This window comes from Spodoptera frugiperda, chromosome 25, assembly GCF_023101765.2.
Source record: "Spodoptera frugiperda isolate SF20-4 chromosome 25, AGI-APGP_CSIRO_Sfru_2.0, whole genome shotgun sequence".
NCBI classification, from domain to species: domain Eukaryota; kingdom Metazoa; phylum Arthropoda; class Insecta; order Lepidoptera; family Noctuidae; genus Spodoptera; species Spodoptera frugiperda.
Window position 1 is genome coordinate 13102289 of NC_064236.1, and position 23216 is coordinate 13125504.

At 37.1% G+C, this 23216-nt stretch overlaps 1 non-coding gene across 1 annotated transcript; it reads right to left on the minus strand.

The window, feature by feature from the left end:
• Positions 1 to 4284: 4284 nt before the first annotated feature.
• On the minus strand, positions 4285 to 21772 carry LOC118265957 (uncharacterized). Its single transcript, XR_007707063.1, has 8 exons — positions 21389 to 21772; positions 20233 to 20908; positions 19794 to 19869; positions 19332 to 19438; positions 15408 to 15492; positions 14665 to 14791; positions 5700 to 5747; positions 4285 to 5450 (listed from the first exon to the last, which is right to left on the minus strand). It is a non-coding gene; the product is annotated as an uncharacterized LOC118265957 (transcript).
• Between the last annotated feature and the right edge of the window lie 1444 nt (positions 21773 to 23216).

The window sequence follows — 23216 nt, forward strand, 5'->3', positions numbered from 1 at the left end:
TATAACCGGCTATAGAAGTCCTCTATTTCCGAAAGAACCGCCGGCTTAGAGGCAACAACTTCTCCAGTTGCTGTGGTCAGTTTCGTCAGGTGGCTTCTGCCGAGAGATTGTACGAACACCTTAGACCCCCGATTCTGCTCGATGGCTTTTTCAATAGAAGCGGTATTAGAGCACCGGAGGTCGTGCCGCAATATCAGTTATCATTAACGACTATTTGAGTAACGACCGTTTAAGAAAATTTAAAACATCAATATAACATTGAAAATAAATATATTTTTGTGTGATAAGTAATTTGTATCGTAGTAATCGATTTTAAGAAAATCGATTAAACAACACCCTCACGCACGCCACTTGGACATCCCTTTTTGGTTACTTCGTGAATATTCGTGCTTTTTCGGCAATACTCGGTACCCGGTAATATGTCTGTCACACGTTAGGATCGGCGTTGTGTTAGTGTAACTATCTCTGTCTTGAGTGCAGTCGGTTACAAAACTTTTCGTATATTTCGTTATTACTGTTGTTAATTTTTATTGTTAAGTTTTTAAGCATTTTGTTAGTATTTTCTTTGTTTTTGTTTAGTGTTTAAGTTTGTTTAGTTTAATATTTGGTTTATTTGTACTTTGTCACTGATTAGGGAATTTTTATTAGTACATTAGGTTTATAAAAAATAATATTGCAGTAATAGTTTTCTTCACGAATGTACCTGCGCGAAAGTTCGCAAAGCCTAACTTCAGACGCGCCAAGTTACGTTGACGCTATTGTACTAAGCGATTAGGTCTTTTAATTGTATCTTTGTTATTCAGAACAGTTTGTTCTATTTAATTAATGCAGTATAAAACATAAAATATCAGTTACTGTACTTTGAAATATTCTAGATTAAAACATACTTTAATCATGAGGTCAGTCCTATCTTATAGTATTTCATTTTCCCTCAAAACACCTAACTATGTTTACTAATGAAATAACTGTAATTTTATTATGTTGATCTAGTACAAGCTTTCGCTTCGCACATTGTATTCTAAGTTGACAAATATTAAATCTTAACCTAGTTACAGTGAAGTCATAGAACAAAATACATTTTATTCATAAGGTACATCGATTCGATCATTCGAATTATTCATCGTACATAACATTGAATGCCATCGGAAAACCTCACTTGCAGTAGCAATTTATTCCTAAAGAAAATATGTTTCAGTTTCCCTCCAAAATAACGAATCTCCTTTAAGTTTATAATTATCTAATTACTACGTGTATCAACAAAGCTTATTATTAGGTGCAGGTCACAACGCCATAATAAAAAATCTCAAGCCACACATTAAACCACAAAATTATCATCAATAAACCCATTAAGACTACACATACATATTAACTATCAAATAGTATAAGGTCACGTGGCGTCTACGGACGGTTTGTGTGACTACCGTAAAACGGGGTGAATAGGGATCGAGAGGTGAATAGGTATAGGGAAATTCTTCATAGTATCTATTCACCCCTCTTCTGTCCCTATTCACCTCTCGATCCCTATTCAACCCGTTTTACTGTATTCTTAATTTGCATTTTATTTGCAAGTCGCTCGTGAATATCCATTCAGTCCAGGAAATACGAGTTGAGATCTAAATCAAACCGTCTCAGGATATTGAGCTAATCGAATCGTTAGAACTGAATATTCGAAATCTAGGCCAGAATTGTCATATTTATTACTTGTATCACTTGTTGTATTTTAATAACTGTCTTAGATTTGAAATACTCAGCCTTTTCTATTGTCCTTAATATGACACAGCGAGTAGCAGCTTATTTAGTTTATTCTATGACATACTCAGAAAATTAGTAAACATTTGCAACTGTTAATATGTTGAATATTTAACTAGACAGTATAAAGTATCTATGACCATTTAGCTATATTTATAATCGGACATATTATGTTTTGTTACAAATTGTTAAAAAATTATTACAAATATAATTATTACAAAATAGGTATTTCTTTGAGATATTTTAGAGCTATCTTATATAATAATTATCGTGAGACATACTAAATTAATTGAAAACAACAGTTTACTCACGTAAAATTATATTTTGATCTAAGCCGGCAAACGTGCAGACGGATTACCTAATGGTATATTATACAGGGTGTCCCTGAAGTCGACGTCCAACAGGCACCAGGTGATCGGCAAGGTTCCAAATGTTATCAGAAAAATATAAAAAAAAATCTAAGTCCTACAGTTTTTAAATTACAGTGACTTATGTGTTATCCACGAAAAAGTACACCCTGTGCCAGTCTTTTGACTCTTGTTGCTACAAATCTTTATTTTTTCGTCTGCAGTCTTCCTTACATTATCCTGAATAGTGCTCCAGTAATATGGAATCATAAATTCTTAGCCAACTGCTTTAGATTGGAAAACATTATTAGTTTTAGAGGAACCAAATACTCTGAATAAAATTTTCACCTTACTTTAAGTGACTGTACTGAATAAATTATGTATGGCGCTAGTAGTGGCAAATTTCACCAAAGTTGGCGCATTTAATAAGGATTATAAAATGGTATAGCACTTTGCACATTATTTCTTAAATTCGACACAAAAAAAGATTTTCCAACGAAACTCCGTTTCGATGAATTTATTTGAACTTACTAAAATTTCTTCTAGTGTACTCAAATCATACGTTACAACCTCGTATGCACTAGACAACACTTTGCACGCGGTTTGTTATCATCATGTTGAAAATCAGCGAGGATCTCTTATGATCTTGTCAAACAACATTGTCTGTCTACTCATGATTTCGCTTGCAGCATTCGTCGGCAATATTATCGCTAGAAGAACTGGTGTTGTGCATCTCGAGCCATCGTACTAGGGTTACGGGATTTTAGCTGAGCACTGGCTTTCTTGCACCGTGTTGATTATTTAATTTTTAAATTATTTTTAACTTTACCTGCAATTTCTTGTTACGGTGCAAATAAATCATTCTCGTCAAACTAAAGAACATTTTGATGCTTCATACCGCATTTGATCACAAGGCATGTAACTTTAACGGAGGATTCGCCCAGTCCTTTTTTTTGATGGGGATATGACAAGTAATTGTGCGTAAGGGCTCATGTACACCATACAACTACCGCGTCGATATGCTGTGTACATGAATCTGCCGCGTCCGTTCCTTTTGATTTTACTAAACATTTGATAATGTGTTTGATGCACTATGAACATCATATTGCAATCATTCAATATTATTTAGTGAAACACGATACATAACAACAGTTCCTCTAGCGATAATATTGCCGACGAATGCTACAAGCGAAATCATGAGTAGACAGACAATGTTGTTTGACAAGATCACAAGAGATCCTCGCTGATTTTCAACATGAAGGACAACAAATCGCGTGCAAAGTGTTGTTTTTTTTTGTGTCGAATTTAAGAAATAATGTGCGAAGTGCTATACCATTTTATAATCCTTATTAAATGCGCCAACTTTGGTGAAATTTGCCACTACTAGCGCCATACATAATTTATTCAGTACAGTCACTTAAAGTAAGGTGAAAATTTTATTCAGAGTATTTGGTTCCTCTAAAACTAACAATGTTTTCCAATCTAAAGCAGTTGGCTAAGAATTTATGATTCCATATTACTGGAGCACTATTCAGGATAATGTAAGGAAGACTGCAGACGAAAAAATAAAGATTTGTAGCAACAAGAGTCAAAAGACTGGCACAGGGTGTACTTTTTCGTGGATAACACATAAGTCACTGTAATTTAAAATCTGTAGGAGTTAGATTTTTTTTATATTTTTCTGATCACAGTTGGAGCCTTGCCGACCATCTGGTGCCTGTTGGACGTCGATTTCAGGGACACCTGTATAATCAATGGACACCAGAGAAGTGACAAGTGCATTGCCGGCCTTTTGGGCGTTAGGGTTTTGAAGACTAGGGTGATTGGTGAAGGGAGGAATTTGGCCACCGGTAAGTTCACTCTCGCAGCGAAATACAACGCAAGTATTGTTTCATGGCGATTTTCTGTTTACAGAATTTGGTAATGAGTTCTTTTGAGCTCTTTGTTCAATAATACAATTATTTTCATAATTGGTTCTGGGTTTAAGTATACGTGAGCAGACTGTTATTTTCAATTAAGCTATCTTATAATCTAATATGGCTAAGTTATTGCTTTTTGGTATTACCACTGATAATCAGATAGTATTGGCAGTTGAGGGTCATTGGCCAAAGCCAAGTTGATTGTCTATAATTGTTAAAAATAAATGGCTAATTCTGATCGTCATCGATAAGTCACATTTATACTTGAATATACAACGTGTAACAAAAAGGGGGTATACATATCAATTGCACGGCTTCTAGATAACATAACAAACGATACGGTAAGGGTTTTTTAAACTCATGTTTTCATGGTACCAAGTTATGAATTTTTCAAATCGCGCCGCCGCGTGATTCAGAATTAGGTAGACAGATAACTAGGCGATCAGATTGACAGAAGAAATGTTTCGTAATATTAGCGAGTGACCCCTGTAGTGTTGTGACATGTGTGTATGATTTAAAATCAAGAACCATGCGATACCAAGTATTTAGTACAATTTTTTTTAATCGTATTTTAAGCTGAAACTTCGTGTAGAGACTCTATTCAACCTGTATTCATCAGCCCTTCTTGATGTATATGGGTATTTTGTTACACGTTGTATATAGCATACTTGATTAAGGCCGCAGTTTCTTCGACATATTTGAATAATGAGTGTATTCATATTTTTAATTAAGTGTTCCTAAATTGTATACCAACAATACATAGATTTTTCATTGCTATGGTTTCTCACAAAACCTGTCCACAAAAGACCTGTATTTCGAACAGTTACTCTAAAAACAGGTTTTTAGAGGAACCCGACTAGTTTCAAGCCGTATTAGAGGATCATATACATGAGCAGTATTCCGCGACACACAATGCGGCGACTTTCGCGCTGCTACTGGCTATTCGAGTTTGCTCGCCTCTCGCGCCTTCTGCTGTGATTCACGCACACTTCCTTCTACCTGCGCCAGCAACGGTAGTGTTCGACAGCGGCTGAGGTGTTGGATTCGAATCCCAAGTAGACGCATAAGTGTTGTTTACCATGCTCACGGTGTCATACTCCAGAAATCTGCGGCAGCCTACAATGTTGCGTCGCGGAATACTGCTCATGAATATGACCCTCTAGTACAGCTTGAAACTAATCGCGGTATTCTTTAAACGGAGACGCGAGTAAGCCGAAAAACAATATTTTTTTACATTTGTAACAAAACATATGATTAGTTAAAGAAAATTTAGCATTTGTCAGCTTTGTATACTTTTGTTTTTGACTATTCTACACCTATATCTAGTTACTGTAACTGTATTCAGTTCGATCAACCACTATCTATATCACGAGGCATCTGGTGGCGCCCCTGTCTCGGCGTTCAGCAGCATTTTGGCCAGATAAGTCAACAAACCCTGAAATACAAAATATTAAAAGAGTTACTTATTTGGTTTTATTTATTGTATTCGGATTTCATTTCTTTCAAGGTCTAGGTTATCTAATCTATATTTGAAAAGAAAAATGGAATGGTCTCCCAAGTTTTAAAGCTAACCATGTCTTGTGACAAATAACATATTAATATGGAACGCCTTATGCACAAACTTAAGTTAGGAGTTAGGATAGACACACTAGACATGTATTAGAGTAATATAAGAATAACTTACATTTTCTTTCTCTGGTATGATACCCAGCCCGTTACTGCCCGGCATTTTCTAAAACAAAAACAGTGATATTATTTTTTTTTTTACTAATGAAAATACAAAGTTTATGAGATTGTGTGTGTATATTTGTAACTCAATCAAGTTGAAATTTCGAACTGCTTTTCGAAATACCTTTAGGAAGCTGGTGGCCAAAGCTAGTTATATATGATGCTGTCAAAACTCTTTACCAGTCAAAAGTACTATTGATCAGCAAAATCAGTTAAAAGTTTTAAGGCGCTCTGCATAGTCAAAATAGGATTGATTAAACAGTTTTTTTGCCCAATGTTTACATGTTACGGCAACAAAAAAATATATGTTAATCTTGATCATTTTTATGAATGGACCACTGTCTTCAAAACACGTTTTCTATAAATATTCTCGATAGAAAAAAATCATAAACTAACCATTTAAATTGAAATTCTAGCAATTGTAACTATATTATTTATGAACATATCTTAATAAAATTAATAACAGTGACGTAATTTAAAATAATAAAGAGAACTGATGTTTTTATTTATCGATTGAAATGAGATATTTGTAAGGATTAATATAATTCATGATAAATAACTTAGAACGAATCAAACAAAACGTCGCCCGATCACGACATATATTCGTTTCTCTTTCATTCCTATGTGGACCGGCAGTGACCGCTGAGGCGCGCTGCTTGGTGGACCTATGTCAGTTTCTGTCAATCGCCGCTCAGAAAATAATCATTCATTAAGATATCTTTTTGCTGTTTGTAATATTTTATTTTGTAATTAGCTTTTTCTAAGTTGGGTTGTCAGTATATTTTTTTGTTCGAAATCGATTTCAATTATAAGTTGTGTAAATACAATTATTTTTTTCTTATACTATTACCGCGTAGCATGGTGCAGATGACACATTCAGTAACGTTCCGTATCATTCTTGAAATTTGCTGCGATTTAAAAATTATGCCTTAGCATTTTAGTTGTACCACATTCATTTTATGTTAAATCATTCGTAAATATAGTTAATTAAAATAAAACCAACCAGAATGTTCTAGTCTTCAAATAAAATCTAATGGAATAAAAAATAAAGTAAAGTGTTATGCGTATAATGAAACACCATAGACGTGTTTAGTGATGAGATGTACTGCTATGATGGATATGGATAGGAAGTCGATGATTTTTTGGAATAGAAAACAAATATTGTGCGTAGTTCAATTTTTATTTTTAAAAAAACCCTTAATTATGTTGATGAAACAACGGAACATTATAAGATAGGTTAAAAAGTTGCTAAGAAAATTTATTTACTTTTTATTCGTCCAAACTCATATTTTTATCTGAGTCAGAATCATCTGAATCTGTATATTGACAAGTATACAGGGTGCAGATTTGAAACCATGACAGAACTCGGGAGCATGTTACGGAAGTAAAAAATGTTCAATTTAAAATAAGGTTTCTGGCCAATAGTTAAAAACACAGCTATAATAAATTATTTAAGATTGGCCGTCTTTCAGAATATTCGTCACCGGCGATTCTGAATATTTCAGAATCGCCCAACATGTCACGCACACAGCGTAACAAGACAGCGTCGAAGGTCAGTGGGCGGGGCCACGCGAGACGCCGCGCGAGTAGGCAGTTAGAAAGCGAAAAGAAAAATAATCACCAACATTTATTAATGATTTGATTGTTAACACATTTTCAATAATCTTAGAGTGCAGAAACAATCAATAAAAAAGTAGTACTCGTATCTTCAAAGAAAACGTAGGTATCAGCTGATTCATAACACTACGTACCTAATGATTTACTTATTACGTTTTATTGCAATCCTGTTGGATACTAATAATTTAAAACTTAGTTATTTAAGGTCTGAATTATGAAAACACATCGCTACGAAAAGGTAGGTAGGGATCTAATCCAAACGCTCAGCTGTTTGCGAGCATAATCTTAGGTACCACTACCTACTAACTAATATCAACAAACACATTGTACGTAGGTAAGTTCAACCCAAAGTTTTATTCGTGTTTTAAATCGAATGATGTAAAATTTTGTTTCCTATTTGAATTAAGTCGTTACTATTAACCATTAATTAGTAACTGACTATAAGTTTACTTATTATTCTGCGCCATAGGTACAGTATTTATCAGTTGATTCATAATACCTAATGAATTATGATGTATTAATTAAATTTTATTGGCATCCTGCTGAATACGTAAAACAACCAATTTCAAACTTAGAATCGTAAGATCGGGATAATAAACACACATAGGTAAGTAGGTAGTCCAAGCGCTCAGCTGTTTGCGGGCGTGATGTTAGATAAGTAGTTTACTAACGTATTCTGTCTACCTAGATACATTCAGTTCAAAGTTTTAAATCTAAACATGGTTTCATCCGCATAACCTACGTACGTACTACGTACCTATCACCTAATTTATTGTTAGTTTGTTATTGCCTAACTAATTTCTAACAATTAGTATACTACTTACCTACTTATTATCATTTCATGTATGTTCCTGCGGTAGTTATCAGCTGATTCATCGTAGGTACTAGTTAAGTAATGATTTACTTATTACGTCTTATTGCAATCCTGCTGAATATCGCTCAGCTGTTTGTTTCATTTTTGTGTTGGAACAATTTCTTTAAATTCATCGATCCTATTGATGCGTTCTTAATCCGATCTAAAATAAACTAGTTTCTGCTAGCGGTCTAGCTATTTAATCAGAATATCGCAGTGGCGGGCAACAACCGATACCATAACGAGTCGCGGGTTCGATTCCAGCATGGAACAACTCTGTATAAGTACCTAATCCACAATTTGTTGTATCGGGTCTGGGTGAGACGTAGTTATGTGAATTCAGTAGTTATGTAAAAATTGATATTTAGAGAGCCAAAACTACTAATGTAATTTGAAAGTAAATATCAAAATACGCATTGTACGAGTAGGTAAGTGTCCAAATGTTTATTCGTGTTTTAAATCGGTGGATTATAAAATTGTCGGTCAGTGGGTAGCCTTAGGGGCGGATTTGTCTTTCCTATTTATGCATTGATATTCCGCATACATACCTACGATAGTTACCAGCTGATCAGCTGATTCGTAATAAGTACATACTAAATGCGTTTCCTATTGGTGTAACTAATAAACAATTTCAAACTTAGTAATGGGCCAGTGGGTATCCTTAGGGACGGAATGTACAAGTAAATAAATTACATAAATATCTACCTGTGTCACTCGGAGTCCGGAGATTTTGTTCGTCTTCGTAATCTACCTATGCACAGTAACATAGGTATGCACTACGTCACTGATTGACTATTTTAACACTAAGACACTTATTTTGAATGTGTTTCAAGCACTAAACTTCTTACAGTCACTGGGTAATAGTCAGCATACGTAATTGTCATGCCTGTGTAGGTATTTTCTGGTTAAGACGAACATTTGAATAACTCGACGGAGAATTTTTCTACCGGTGGCGGGAAAGTAAACTACCTAGACTAAGTGTCTGTTATCATCATAAACACTAAACTTTGATAATTAATAAGACGGGAGTTCAAGGTCATGCATAAGAAATTTCGCAAGCGACTGCCACCGGCAGTGCCAAAACATAAACTGAATGCGTGTGCGTGCGCGCCACAGGGTGAGGGTGCTAGGGGCGGAGCTTGTGGTGCGTTCGCGTTTCTTATTGGAATTTTAGGGAATTGGTAATAATGTCAAATACGTGTTTGAGTTTGTGTGCGTGTAATGCCGCGTTTTAAGCTAGTTACATAACGTTCGAAATGTGATAGGCGTAGTTCTCACTTACGGATTTGCGAATTTTACAAAAAAAAAAAAAAAAAAAAAATCCCATTTTTTTTATTGATTTGGACTCAGAATCGATAGCCGAGTCACCTCCTTGAATGCGTCTCGTTTTTAAAAATACACCCTGTATACACATAGTTACACTGCACAACTAAACAACACACAAATTTAATAACAAAATTAAAAAGAATTAAATGTATAATACGAGTATCGACAGCGATAAAAAAAGATTTTTCTAATGTCCATCCCTAATCATGTGGTACTGAGAGACGTCAACGTCATACAGGCAACTGTCACTGGCGCAAAAATTATAGTAGTAGTAAGTTTGTGTAAATTATTGTTCGATTTCGGTTTTAGTCATAAAAAAACAAAATAAAAAAAATAATAAAAATTATACAACATAATATTGAAAAAATAAGAAAACAAACTAATACGAGTAATGAGATTCGATCTTAAGGATCACGTAACGCGAATCTAGACAGCAACGCACTGGGCCAATCGTGCATGAAACTTTAATAGCGAAATTACGCTCCTAAATAAAATGGAATACGCGTATCAATGACATTTGCGCGGTGCACCCCTCAGTATACGAGACCCGCTTCACCTGCTTCATCCCTCAAATATAAAAAAAGTCGTCTATTCACCGCGCCTTAACCGCCCACCTCAGAAATACGTCACCGCGTGTATGTGGTGTAGATATGTTTATCCCGATGGCTGTTATGTTTCAAGTGGGTACTTTGGCAATAAACGCTCTGACCCTTGTTTTTTTAGAAGTTCCTGCATTTAGATGCATTTTTGTAACTTAGTCGAAACTTGACATTCTCAGCGATCGGGTTAGTGTAAGTTTTAACCTGGTTATCCTGCTCTTTTTGACGTTTCTGCACCCACTTGATTATTGTAATCGAATAAAAGTGCCAGTGGATGCAACTGGAGCTGCAAGAGCCGTAGCTTTTGCAGCTACTGGGTACAGCCAACGTCACATTGCTCGGATGCTTGGTGTACCTCGAATCACTGTACGGGATGCTAGCAGACGCTTTCGGGAGACGGGTTCCTACACGCGGAGACCGGGACAAGGCCATCATCGGTGCACATCGGCTCGGGACGATCGTTTCATTGTTAACAATGTATTGAGAAATTGCTTTACCACAGCTCCCGAGGTTAGAACTCGCTTATTTGAAGTGAGAAATGTAAGCGTAAGTGAACGGACGGTGCGAAGAGGGTTGGCATAGAGGAACCTAACTGCGTTTTGGCCACCACGTGCCCCAGAATTGCTCCCACAGCACCGTAGAGCGCGACTTCAATTTGCGCGAGAATACGCTAACTGGTCTACAGACCAATGGAGGGAGGAACGTTCTGTTTTCAGACGAAAGCAGAATAGCCCTATGAGGTCCAGATGGGCGTCAGAGAGTGTACAGACGACCAAATGAGAGGTTTGTCCCGTGTACGATATTGGAAACTGTGGGTTATCAGAGAGGTTCAATAATGATTTGAGGCGGCATCAGTTACGACGCTCGTACCGATCTCGCAGGGTTTGATAGGTGTAGTGTTATTGCATACCGGGATCTGGAAGAGGGTCTTCAAGACCATGTCGTGATATTTGCACCATTTATTGGTGAACATTTTCAATTAATGCACGATGTCATGTCGCTAGAATAGTGACCCAGTACCTGGACGAGGTCGGTATACGAACATTACCGTGGCCAGCAAGCAGTCCTGGCCTCAATCCAAACACATTTCAGACAACCTTTAAAGATGAGTTATGTTATGAGCAAGGGTTCCCGCACCAACGACGATTGGGAAGCTCAAGATTGCTGCAGTTGAGGAGCGGCACAATATCCCTCAATTTGACATCCAAGATGTCATTAATGGCCTTCCAAACCGACTGCAAGAAGTCATTAGAGTCCGAGGGGATAACACCTAGTATTAAAAATCAATAAATGAGCCCAGAAAGTGAAAAATAACAAATATTGCAAAATAAGACTTTTCTACAGAAATCTCTAAAAATGCTTTTTTACGTGATGCCTGAACATACAGACAGACAGACAGACAGACAATTTTTTTTTTGAGTTGGGAAAATCATCCAATGACTTCTTCCGCCTTGGGTGAGGCGGGAGGGAGTGTCAGACTCTTACTGACTAAAAACCACCCCGTTCCTTCTCCTGCTTTGAGCCGGAGCCCTGGTAACCTTTTACGTTAATAATAAATGATATTTATTTTGCAAATAGGTTATAAAATAACACTTTTACACGTCAATCTCTTAAATAACTAGATGAGACCGGCATTTCCTATCCGACTACTCTGAGAAGAAATGCCGAAACAAACTCAGTGATCATAGTCTCTTTTAAAACGTTACGTTGTCCGCAGCTCCGGATCGGGCATCAGCCCTGCTGGGCCCCATCTGTGGTGGTCAGGCTCTTTGAGGCGCGCGCGGAACGCGACGCGCCGTACGCACGGGTCGGGTTCTGGTCGGGCGGCGAGCTACCCTTGCTCGCGGTGGCCGGAGATCGTCACGCGCTCCGCCTCCTCCTTAGCTAGCATAACTGCTTCGCAAAAGGAGGAGACGGCGTCCCATCCCCCCTCCCTCCGCACCATGGCCTGAACCAGAGCCGGACGCGAAAGGTCACCGTCGCCGATCACATCCCTAAGGAAACGGCGGTGCTCAGCCCATGCAGGGCACACTGCTACTGTATGCTCCACCGTGTCCTCCGGGTGGACCTCGCAATGCTGAAACCCGGGTGTTTCCTCCCGCCTAATCCGAAACAGGTACCTACCGAAACTTCCGTGTCCTGTAAGCACCTGTGTCAGGCGGTAGGTGAGGGCGCCGTGACGCCTCTCTAGCCACTCCTCAAAGAGGGGACTTACCGCTGCTATAACAGTGAGTCCAGCCCTCGGTTGTGACAGTCGTTGCTTCCATTCCGCCATGAGATCCCGCCGGAGCTCATCCCGCCACGCACTAATCTGGCGCAGCAGTGGAGTTTCGCCCCGGCGATGCGCCTCCACAAGTAAGCTGTATACTTGCGCCAGCACTTTCGCCTCCAGATCCCACGGCGGTGATCCCGCAAGGAGGTTAGTCGCCTCCCCGGAGATCGTGCGGTACCCACGGGTCATCCGAATGGCCATGACCTTCTGGGATGACACCAGCGCGCGAGCTGGTCATCGCCTTAGATTTGGCGCCCACACCGATCCCTGCGTACAACCTCCGGTAGGAGGCGTTTGGACCCCCGAGGTCGGGTAGGAGCCGCTTAAGAGCAGCACCCAGGAACACACCTGCATCGCCATTGAGGGTGTCTGGGAGACCAGCTGAACCTTAACTACCAGTACCCCCTTGGCGGCACCCACCTGTGGTGGCAGGCCATTGTGCGTCCTTACCTAGCATGGGAAAGGGGCATCGGGAACGGTCGTGTGCTAACCACTCCCGTTCCGCGAAAGGTGTGTAGTGCAATGCGCACTCACGATTAGCACCCGCTACTCATCCCCGGGAGGAAGAAGACGGTTGTACTGTCGTCTTCTCCTGCCGACTCTTCTTCTACAAAGCGCTGGAGCGAAGCCGTCCTCCTCTCGCTTACGCTCCGCCGCCTCCTTCTACGATATTACGCACTCGCAGAACTTAACCTAACCTAACCTTTTAAGAGTTTTGACTGATACAACAAGTCAAAACTGCTTTTGACGGAATCTCTTGATCAAAAGAATTTTTAACCAACTCCATTGGGCAAAAGTACTTTTGACTATTATTTTAGTCAAAAGTATTATTGACTAAAGCTTACGGTCAAAAGTATTTTTCTGATTTTGCTAGTCAATAGTACTTTTGACTGGTTAAGAGTTTTATCTGCAACATATTTATAATACAGAGTGTACCAATATTTTAACGATATGTAACATATAAAGTATATTGTCGAACAAAAGTATGAAACAAAAAATAATGATTCTTTTTGAATATTTAATATAGTCAAACAGGCACAAAGGGTGGATTAATCCAGGAATCGAACCCGGTATCCGAGATAATAATTATGCTTTATCTTCACTATAGTGGAGTGGAGATAATATATCATAAGGATTCATTATTCCTAAAAATATGTATCTATTAGAAATATAGGAAAGTAAGTCATATGTATGCTTAGAACTTTCATACTACGCAACGCAAGGGATCGTGATGCAGTTTTTAAATAAATTATTATTTAAGAGAAAGTTTCCGATATTTAACTTATCCACAAGTTATAAAATGTATAGTCCCTACCACGAACCATGGTCAGATTTTTCGTGGTAAGTTTGTATATTTTATGGTTATTGCCATCATTTAGTTTTAATCACGGAAGTAAGTTAAATTATGTGAAATGAAAACTGAAAATGTCTACTTTGTTCACCTGGGTGAAATCACGTAGGTGAACTGAGTGAACTAAGCCGAAGGTATACTGCTGCTAGTGCATGGCAGGATGAGCTCTGGCGCGACCATGGAGCGGACTACAGACGACTGCCGCAACCGAGGGCAGGATTCGCCACTATAGCAACAGAAAGAGCGGGTCTTTGAAGAGTGGCTAGAGAGACGGAGAGCGACTTCACCTGCTGCTTGATAACTGCTTGACGCAGGTGCTTTTCAGACAAGGCTATTTCGGAAGGTACCTGCTCCAGATACAATGGGAGGAAACGTCTGGGTGTCCTCACTGCGTGGACCACCCGTGGGGCATATGATAGCGGGGTGCGTAGCGCTGCCGTGTCTTCAAGGAAGCGACCGGTGGCGGCAACCACTCACGCCTCGTTCCGGATCAGGCCATAGTGCGAGGCCAGCCTGGGAACTGGTAAGCCGTCGCCTCCCTCTGCAAAGCAGTTATAATAGCTAAGGAGGAAGTGGAGCGCGGAATGGAAATAACGTGTCATCATGTCCAAGCAGCCGCACAAGACACGTGGGTCTTCGAGCAATGGCCCACCGCATTCCGCAGAGAAAGGAAAGGGTAAAGAGCCGCCAGGTCTCTACAGATAGGGACCAATAGGATTGTTGCCCTGCCGGGGTGGTGAGTAAATTGTAATATGCATACCACGGGTTCGGCCAAGAACAGGACTCGACTCGGAGCGGTTTTTAATCAGTAAGACTACCTCTTGGTCCAGACCGTGGAAACCCTGTGTATGATGTAGGTTTATGAAATAACATAAACTAGGTTTTATAAACTTGAATACAAACCGGTTTGAAGAGTGCTGTTACAACTGAAGAAATCCTTGCGTTCTTCGTCAACAGAAGCCTATTCTTTTGTTGTAGTTCTTCAATTTTTTGCCTGTGGTTTTCAACCTTCCTCTTCAGCAACTCCTCCCTGAGAAACACGAGATCGTCAGAAGAATAATCTCTTATAAACCCTACATAAACATGTAATTTGTTATAAAATAGCTTGTGCTAATAATTACAAGATATTCATAATAAAACAAATTGCTGATATATAGTCTATTATAATGACAATAAATTTCGCAAATTTTGAAACAGTTAATCTCATTCACATGTTTGTAAGAATAACAATATAAAATACTTATCGACTACTCGTAAAAAGCTGTACGCAAACTTATGCTAATATAAATATAAGTACCTAATATAAACTCACTTGAAAGCACTTGAGTAGAAATCTTAACAAATCACCATTATAGTAGATTCATGCCATATTCTATTGAAGACAAAAATAAATACTAGCTAGCTGTTCAAAACCACGGGAGAATAAAACAAATAATATACATAATCATAAACACATAAAAAATGTATAGGGTTCGCGCATTTATTAAAATTTTACTTTGTAAACACAAAGGTAAGCATAAGAGCAAATTGAGTACAGCTAAGCATGCTTTGTAAGTGTAATAGCAATGGATTACCATTATAATGCTCAGTCATACTTGACCTCGTGTTCTGAACAGCTGCAGCAGCTAAGAGATACAAAGTTATACCTGATTTCTGTGCTATCACACATTTTGCACTTCTTTGCGCGTGACTGACCAGTGCTGAGATGCGGAACCTCCGTAGAGCTGCTGACTGGAGACAAAATCAACGAATAATTACAATCGCTGTGCTTGATAATTTTATAACATAATAAAATTATAGGAAAAAAACCGCAATGTACCTCCAGTTTACATACATCAACAATTCTCTGACATATTTTACGAGTGTTTTGACGTTATTTAGTTTTGATTTAAACTTTTCTAATTAGTTACAACCGTGGCACGAGAAGCTACGTTAAACAGTGCCTACGATTTATTCCTATCTATCCTTGCTATTTTTTTTTTATGGAATAGGAGGCAAACGAATCACCTGATGGTAAGCGATCAGCGCCGCCTATGGACACCCGCAACACCAGAGGAGTCAAAGGTGCGTTGCCGACCTTTTTAAAAAGAAGTATGCTCTTTTCTTGAAGGTTATATCGGTTCGGAAATACCGCCGACGACAGCTCATTCCAGTTTTGCTGTGCGAGGCAGAAAATTGCGCGAGAAGCGCACAGTTGTGACCCATCTATATGATGGGGATAGAAATGCTGTCGTGTAGGTCGATGGCGGAAAGAAGCGGCAGGTATCAGCAGGACCAAACAATTCCTCAGAGCACTCCCCGTGGTATAGACGATAGAAAATGCACAACGAAGCTACATCTCTACGCATTGCCAAAGTGTCAAGTCGGTTTGAAACTTCCTGACACTCAACAATCCGAACCGCACGCCGCTGAACGCGGTCCAGAGGAAGAAGCTGGTACTGGGGTGCCCCCGCCCAAAGACGACAGCAGTAATCCATATGGGGCCTAACCTGCGCCTTATATAGAAGCAGGCGATGGGCTGAAGTGAAATACTGGCTCGATCTGTTGAGCACACCAAGCTTTTTCGAGGCTAATTTAGCCTTATCGTTCAGATGACCACGGAACTGGACGTCGTCGCTCGAAATGTTGATGCCAAGTATTCCAATACCGACTGAGGCAGTCAGAGGGGTACTTTGAAATTGAGGTGAGACGACCAACGGCAGTTTCTTAGCGGTAAACACGCAGACCTGTGTCTTAGTAGGGTTAAACTGGACCAGATTAAGTTCACCCCAATCTGAGATTCTCTGCAAAGAAGTCTCGATTTCAAACACAAGTCTGTTTCGGTTCTCGATGACGTTTTCCGAGAAACGTTAGCGCGGCCGGTATAATAGGCATCACCTGGATTGTCATACGCATAACAATGAAAGCCGCTGCTTTGCAACATATCATTGTGCTAGTTTAAAATTTTGTTTTAAATTCGATTTAGTAGATTTATGTAGGCAGTTACTAATATAGGTGGTACTTGTGCGCACAAAGTATTGTGGAACACATTGTGAGTGCTCCATCTTTGACTCTCAGATGTTACTGCTATCCCTCTCTCTTGGTTTATAGAGATATTTATATCCTCATCAATTTCATAAGTCATTACTAATCTTTCTTAAGTTCTTACTCATATTCAGGATGATTTTGTAACAATGCCGTTACTAGATCATTATGAAATTCCAAATTAAGTATGTATTAGACATTTATTTTACATGCAATCGCAAGATTTTGTTGATGTATGTATGTCTAGATAATATGACTGATTGTTTTAAGGGAATGTCCAGAAAAATCATTCATTCTTAAATATACGGTTCCAGCATAATATCTCAAATATCGTTTCCACACTGTTTTGTTTAAAAAAAAGGATAGGACAACTATAGGATAGGTTGATAATTAAAAGTGGTTAAATGAAGGAGAGCGACAATCGATTACAGACACTAAAGCCTCACAGTATAGGCGTCTTACGAGCGAGTTCACTCGTACTACATTCCCGATTGCCCGAGATACTAGATATGCATCATTATCTGTCCAGATACGTCCGTGCGTTTCCACACTCGTGCATAAAACGCATGTAATGAGCGGGACTTTGCGCAAATGCTGCCCAGTTACTACGCACGGGGCAATAGCGAATACTTCGACATGTAACTTCATATTTACGAAGTTGAAAACAGAGTAGGTATATAAGATATGGGATCATTAGTTAATCATCATAATTACGGTTTCTGAAGAGTGCATTCACGAAAAAATCTATTGTTAAATTTACTCAAACACTTGATTTAACTGTCCTTAAATTTCTTGCCAAGAAATATTTGCGTTGCTAAAAGAATGTTTAGGTATATAGTTTATGGGCTGGTATTAGAACTTAGTTTTAGTGGTAGTCATGATAAAATCGTTTTTAAATATGTATTGAATTATGTAAACGTAAAAATTCATAAATATCATTCTATGTGAATATTTTAAACACGATTATCAAATCAAAAAATTACTATCGGAAAATAGTCACATTAATTGATAAAGTAAGTTTTTATTGGAATAGGTCTACAAGTGAAAAAATGGTATGAGGGACATTTGAAACATTGTCTTCACAAAGCGAATGAAGTAATGAAATCGCTTAAAGTATCCTAACATATTATTGGACATCTTGTTAGCTTAGGAAGAAGGAAATAACATTGATCAACTAAATATCATTAACAAAGAGTAGATTGGTGAGTTCAGACATCAATGTGGGTGTATCAATTATATTTTAGGAAATTTAGACATTATATGGAACTCACATACTCTTACTTGAGAACCTAGTGCTACAGCCAAATACCTATAGTATGATAACAATATACCTTGTCACAGGTTGTTGTTTGACCATCAGCATTTTTCAACATAATATACTAGTTAATGTATACTCCAAAACTGCTTTCAGTTCAACCCCAGTAACTCACAAGTAATTAGGTTTCACTTCATAGCATGTATCATGTTGTTGCTAATATACTTTTCTCTGCTAGTTAGCATTTGCTATTGTGTCTTCTCGAATTGGAATCCTAATATTTTCTTATAAAAATTAGAATTAAGAAACATAAATGATTGATCAGATAAGAGCTAACGCATAAAACGTTTGCAATGCATGAAATCTTAATTTTGTTTAGTTTTTCTAATTTGCGTGAAATGTTTAGTATTTCATATCAGCATTCGAGAAGCAAGTGATGAAATTTTGTAATTAGTATGTTTCAGCGTATGCGCAAACTATTAACTAATTCTATACAATTTTATCAAATATCAAAATATATTTTGCGGCAGTTTAGTTTGTTACAAGTTTCACTATAGTATTTGCTCACAATGCAAAGCAATTTTACGTTTGCATTTTGCACAGATTATAATAATGTGTTGCAGCATAGTTTCAGTACACAGTTATTTCTCATATAACAAAGAGGATACTTATTCAGATACTCTTTTAACTTAGATCGCAATATTTTGCCTCAACAATGTTCCTTTACATTGCTTTCAGTTTAGGCCGCAGACATTTTATATTTGTATGGATTATTATTCGCAAAGGTGGTTGTATTATGTGAATGCAGCATAGAGCAATGGTGTGTTTATTAACAAATAGTATTGGATTCTATAGTGAAGAAATAAGAGCATTAGAGCTCTCTGTTTGAATAATTTGGAATACATATTTGGATACAAACATAAAATCAGCACAAGAGCAGTGTTACGATACGAAATATCAAATAACGGCTTCGGTCGCGTTGTTTTGACTGCAGATATATTCGTAAGAATCATTGTATATACATATGTATATGATAATATGATACAGCTATCAATTTATTTTTCTAGTAAATTACATAACAATGAGCCCAGCAGTTTGAGCGGAAAAATATAACAGATGGTTACTTTCATATTATCCATCTTCATTTGGGACAGGAAATTAATGGTATGATTTAACTTTTCAGTAGTTTATTTGGAGCAAATTTAAAGGCAAACTGTCACAAACAATAATACATGTTACAAACAAAAATAATGCGTCTTTCGCAATAATGCCTTATTGTAATCATACATACCTTCATGTTCATCACCACCCCAATCACGTTTTTGGCCTACAACAGACGTCCTGTACATGTTGCAGGTTGAGTCAGGGACTGCATAATTCATATGGGTCGGCACCATACTGAAATATTAACATAGAGCATAAGTCACTATTTGAAATGAAGTCTAGACAATTATTTGATTTGATAGTTGATGGTGATACCAACTAGGTAGGTACTTAAGTGGATCAAAAATGACATTTATCATTAGGCGAAAAATAATAATAACAGAGCTTAATAATCAATTACGTTTCGTAATAGTCATATAATTTGGGAAAAACTTAAGGAAGCATATGGCTAGCTCACAGACTGAGATCCTAGCCTTGTGTCACTTGATCGCCGAATTCGCAAGAAGACATCGCCATAAAAAAATCTTTCAAACTACTTAACTCTTTTACCTTATATATTTAGTATATAGAAGTATGGATTAGAACTTACCATGGCTTAGCTGGTGGTGGAGGTGGTGGTGCTAGCCCCAAAGGATACACAGCTGGAGGTGCAATTCCAGGAGTTTCTGGAAAAAGAAAATATCATATTGTTTATAGAATCCAAACACAAGAATAGGGATGATGAGGGGATATGAAAACGAAAAATATATTTAAATCCCTCAATTATATGCTTCTTCAATATTATACATATAAAATAACAATACTTAGAAAAACAGAATCAATGTTTAAGAGTAGGAACAAATACATAATTTCTAAATATAAAACATACCAAGAAGTGAGGTCACATGATATTTGTTTCCATAAGAAAATAAAAATATGTGTCTGTTTTAAAATGGTCTTCAAGACAGACATTACAATAAAAATAGTTGTCTACCCTATTATCACACTTAAAAGGATTAATATTTTTGTGGGATATATACTTTTCTTACCTTCCGTTTGAGGTGTGGTCGGGTCTGGTTGTGGTGCAGCACTCTCTTTAAGATGTGCTAATGTGTGCGGAGGCAAATAGCCTGATCTAAAAAAGTGTTTGAAATTCAAACACAGTTGCATGTACAAATTTACATTTTGGAAAAGAGCACACAGAGTTTTGGAAATTGCGGCAAAACGTATAAACGCCAGGCAATTGTGACAAAATCAATTTATGTGCAAAAATACAGGCAGCTCCTTTTTTGCACGTTCCTCGCACAAAATTGCGGCACATGATAACTTTTGGCTCATCAGTTTCTTGATCTGTTTTAATTGTAGTTTTTAATTCTTCAGTATTAATATATTCTTGCGATTTAGGGTCATTGGTCTGATACTCATCATCCACTATTTCCTTTTTTAAGTTTATTATCATGGGTGGTGTGCCTGGTGGTGGTGGATTAGGTGGCAGTGGGGGCTGCACATTAGAAGTATTTTGGGGCTGCACATTAGTAGTATTTTTCCCTTCCTCTTGAACATTGTTACCCATTGTTGGATTAGTAAGTTCAGTTGGTGACGACTGCTCTGACATTTGATTAGATTCTTCAAATTTAGATTTTAAATATTTTTTCATATGCTTAAAATTTGGCGAGGGCCTAAAATTTATGGAGTCCTCATCATTGCGAGACTTGTTTTGAACTTCTGTAATGAATCACAATAATATTTATTTAGGTATATAGAAATAATAAAAGTAATTAGAGATGAACATTAAGCATTTGACAGTGAGTTAAAACATGCAGTAGAAAATACATTGTCTCATGTGGAACCGTTTATTTTTACAATTTTAGAGTCGCTGCGCCCCGTGATTTTTGTTAACACTAAAAGTTAAATATGTTAATAACTATTCGGTCAGTGGGTAGCCTTAGGGGCGGTATTCATTTGCGCCTACCCGTTTGTTCGACAAAAATGTTGCAAATGATCTGTTCTATGACCCCATACGAGATTATAGTCTAATAACAAAACACACATACTGTGTTATTGCGCACAAAATACAATTTAATAAGTATAAACATGTTTGAAAGTACACAATAATAGGTTTTACTAAATATTAATAATATATTTGTTATCATTCCTAAACAGCTTGCACAACTAAATAGTTAGAAAGTTAATACAAGCCCTTACCTTCTTCTGCACCTTGCATTTCCTAGGCTACGCGTGTTATATATTATTTAAATGCAAATAAATAGAATGCACTGATTTTTTTATTTTGTAATCAATAGTTACATTAACTTTTACCACTGCAAAATAATATTATTCAATCCGCCTTTACCGAACGAACACAACCGCTTAAAGTACCCAAGCGAAGAAAATTAAACAAATTACAATAATGAATGTGATTGAACAAGATGGCCGCTCGTCTAAACTGGTACGATACAGTGTTGCCAACAAGACTAACATGAAATTTGCTAATAGGCTGTTGAAAACTTGCCAAAATTATGCCAAGGCTTTATAATTTAAGCTAAAAATTATGCTAATAATTTTCGATGTCAAATAAAACGTCATTTAACTTCAAATATTATTTAATCAACATTGTTTTTACACTAACTTACTTTCAAAGAAAGATCATGTAATAATAATGACTGGGAGCAATGACTCAAATCCAGTGGAATTTTTGTCTGAAATATCTATAGCATTACATTTTCTTAATAATTGCAATGTGTATGTAGTAAATGTGCTTCATAATAATTACCTTAATGAACGTAAACTGAATGATCAGCTAAAGTTAATAACTCGAAATTACAATAACTGTACATTTGTTGAGACAAAACCACACAATGTTTTACAGCAAATATTGTATCATATCAATGTAAAACTATATTATGAAATATTCCTGTCTTATAATAATCTAACAATTCAAAAATGTTGCGCCTCACATAAAACTTTAAATAAAAATTCTCATGTTATAACAACATATTCAAATGGTTGTAATGTAGAAATAAAAAAAGGTACAATACCTTACTATTTCCCTGTTATAAAAAAACTTTCACAGACAGAACCAATAGAGAATGTTTCTAGTACCAATAACCAGTCGCAAGTTAAACCAAAAGTAAATAATTTTTTCGCGACTAAATCTTCGTATTCTGTCTTTCACCAAAATATTGCGGGTGCCTTAAATAAGATGCAGGACTTGGAAGTGGCACTACTAGAGCTTCTCGAACTAAGAAAGAATGTTGTAGTTGTATGTTTAAGTGAACACTTCATCAAAAAGCATGAGGAAATGTACCTCAACATTAACGGTTTCTACCTAGCTGATATTTTCTCTCGTGAGAGTCAACGTCGCGGAGGTACTTGCATCCTCTGTAGAAATGACTATGTAAGTACTAAACTTGATGTTATAAGTGAATTCGCAACTGAAAGACACTTTGAAATATGTGGTATAATGATAAAAAATCTTAATCTTATAGTACTATGTATATATAGAACCCCGAATTCCGATGTTAATACATTTTTTGTTTGTCTTGAAAAAACTCTTTTAAGAATTCACAATAAAAAACAAAATATTATTATCTGTGGAGATTTTAATATAGATTTGCTGCTTTCAGATAAAAATAGTGCAACTTTTAGAGATCTGATGCTAAATTATGGTGTACAACACTACATAAATGAACCCACTAGACATAATAAATGTATTGATAATATTATTGGTAATATTGATGACTGTCTTGGCGAAACACATAATTTTTATCTTTCAGATCATAATACAGCCCAAACAGTTACAATAAAAGAGCAAACCATTGATGTTAAAGGTTACTATTATATTATTAAAGATGATCTCAGTAAGGAAAATGTAATTAAGTTCATAGATTATATTAGTTGCTTAAGCTTTAGTGAAGTTTATGACACATCAGATACAAATGAGGCATTTGAGAAGTTTCATGATTTATTGATATTATTTTATAAATTATGTTTTCCGAGTATAAGAGTAAAGAAAAAATGTAATGTTAGTAAA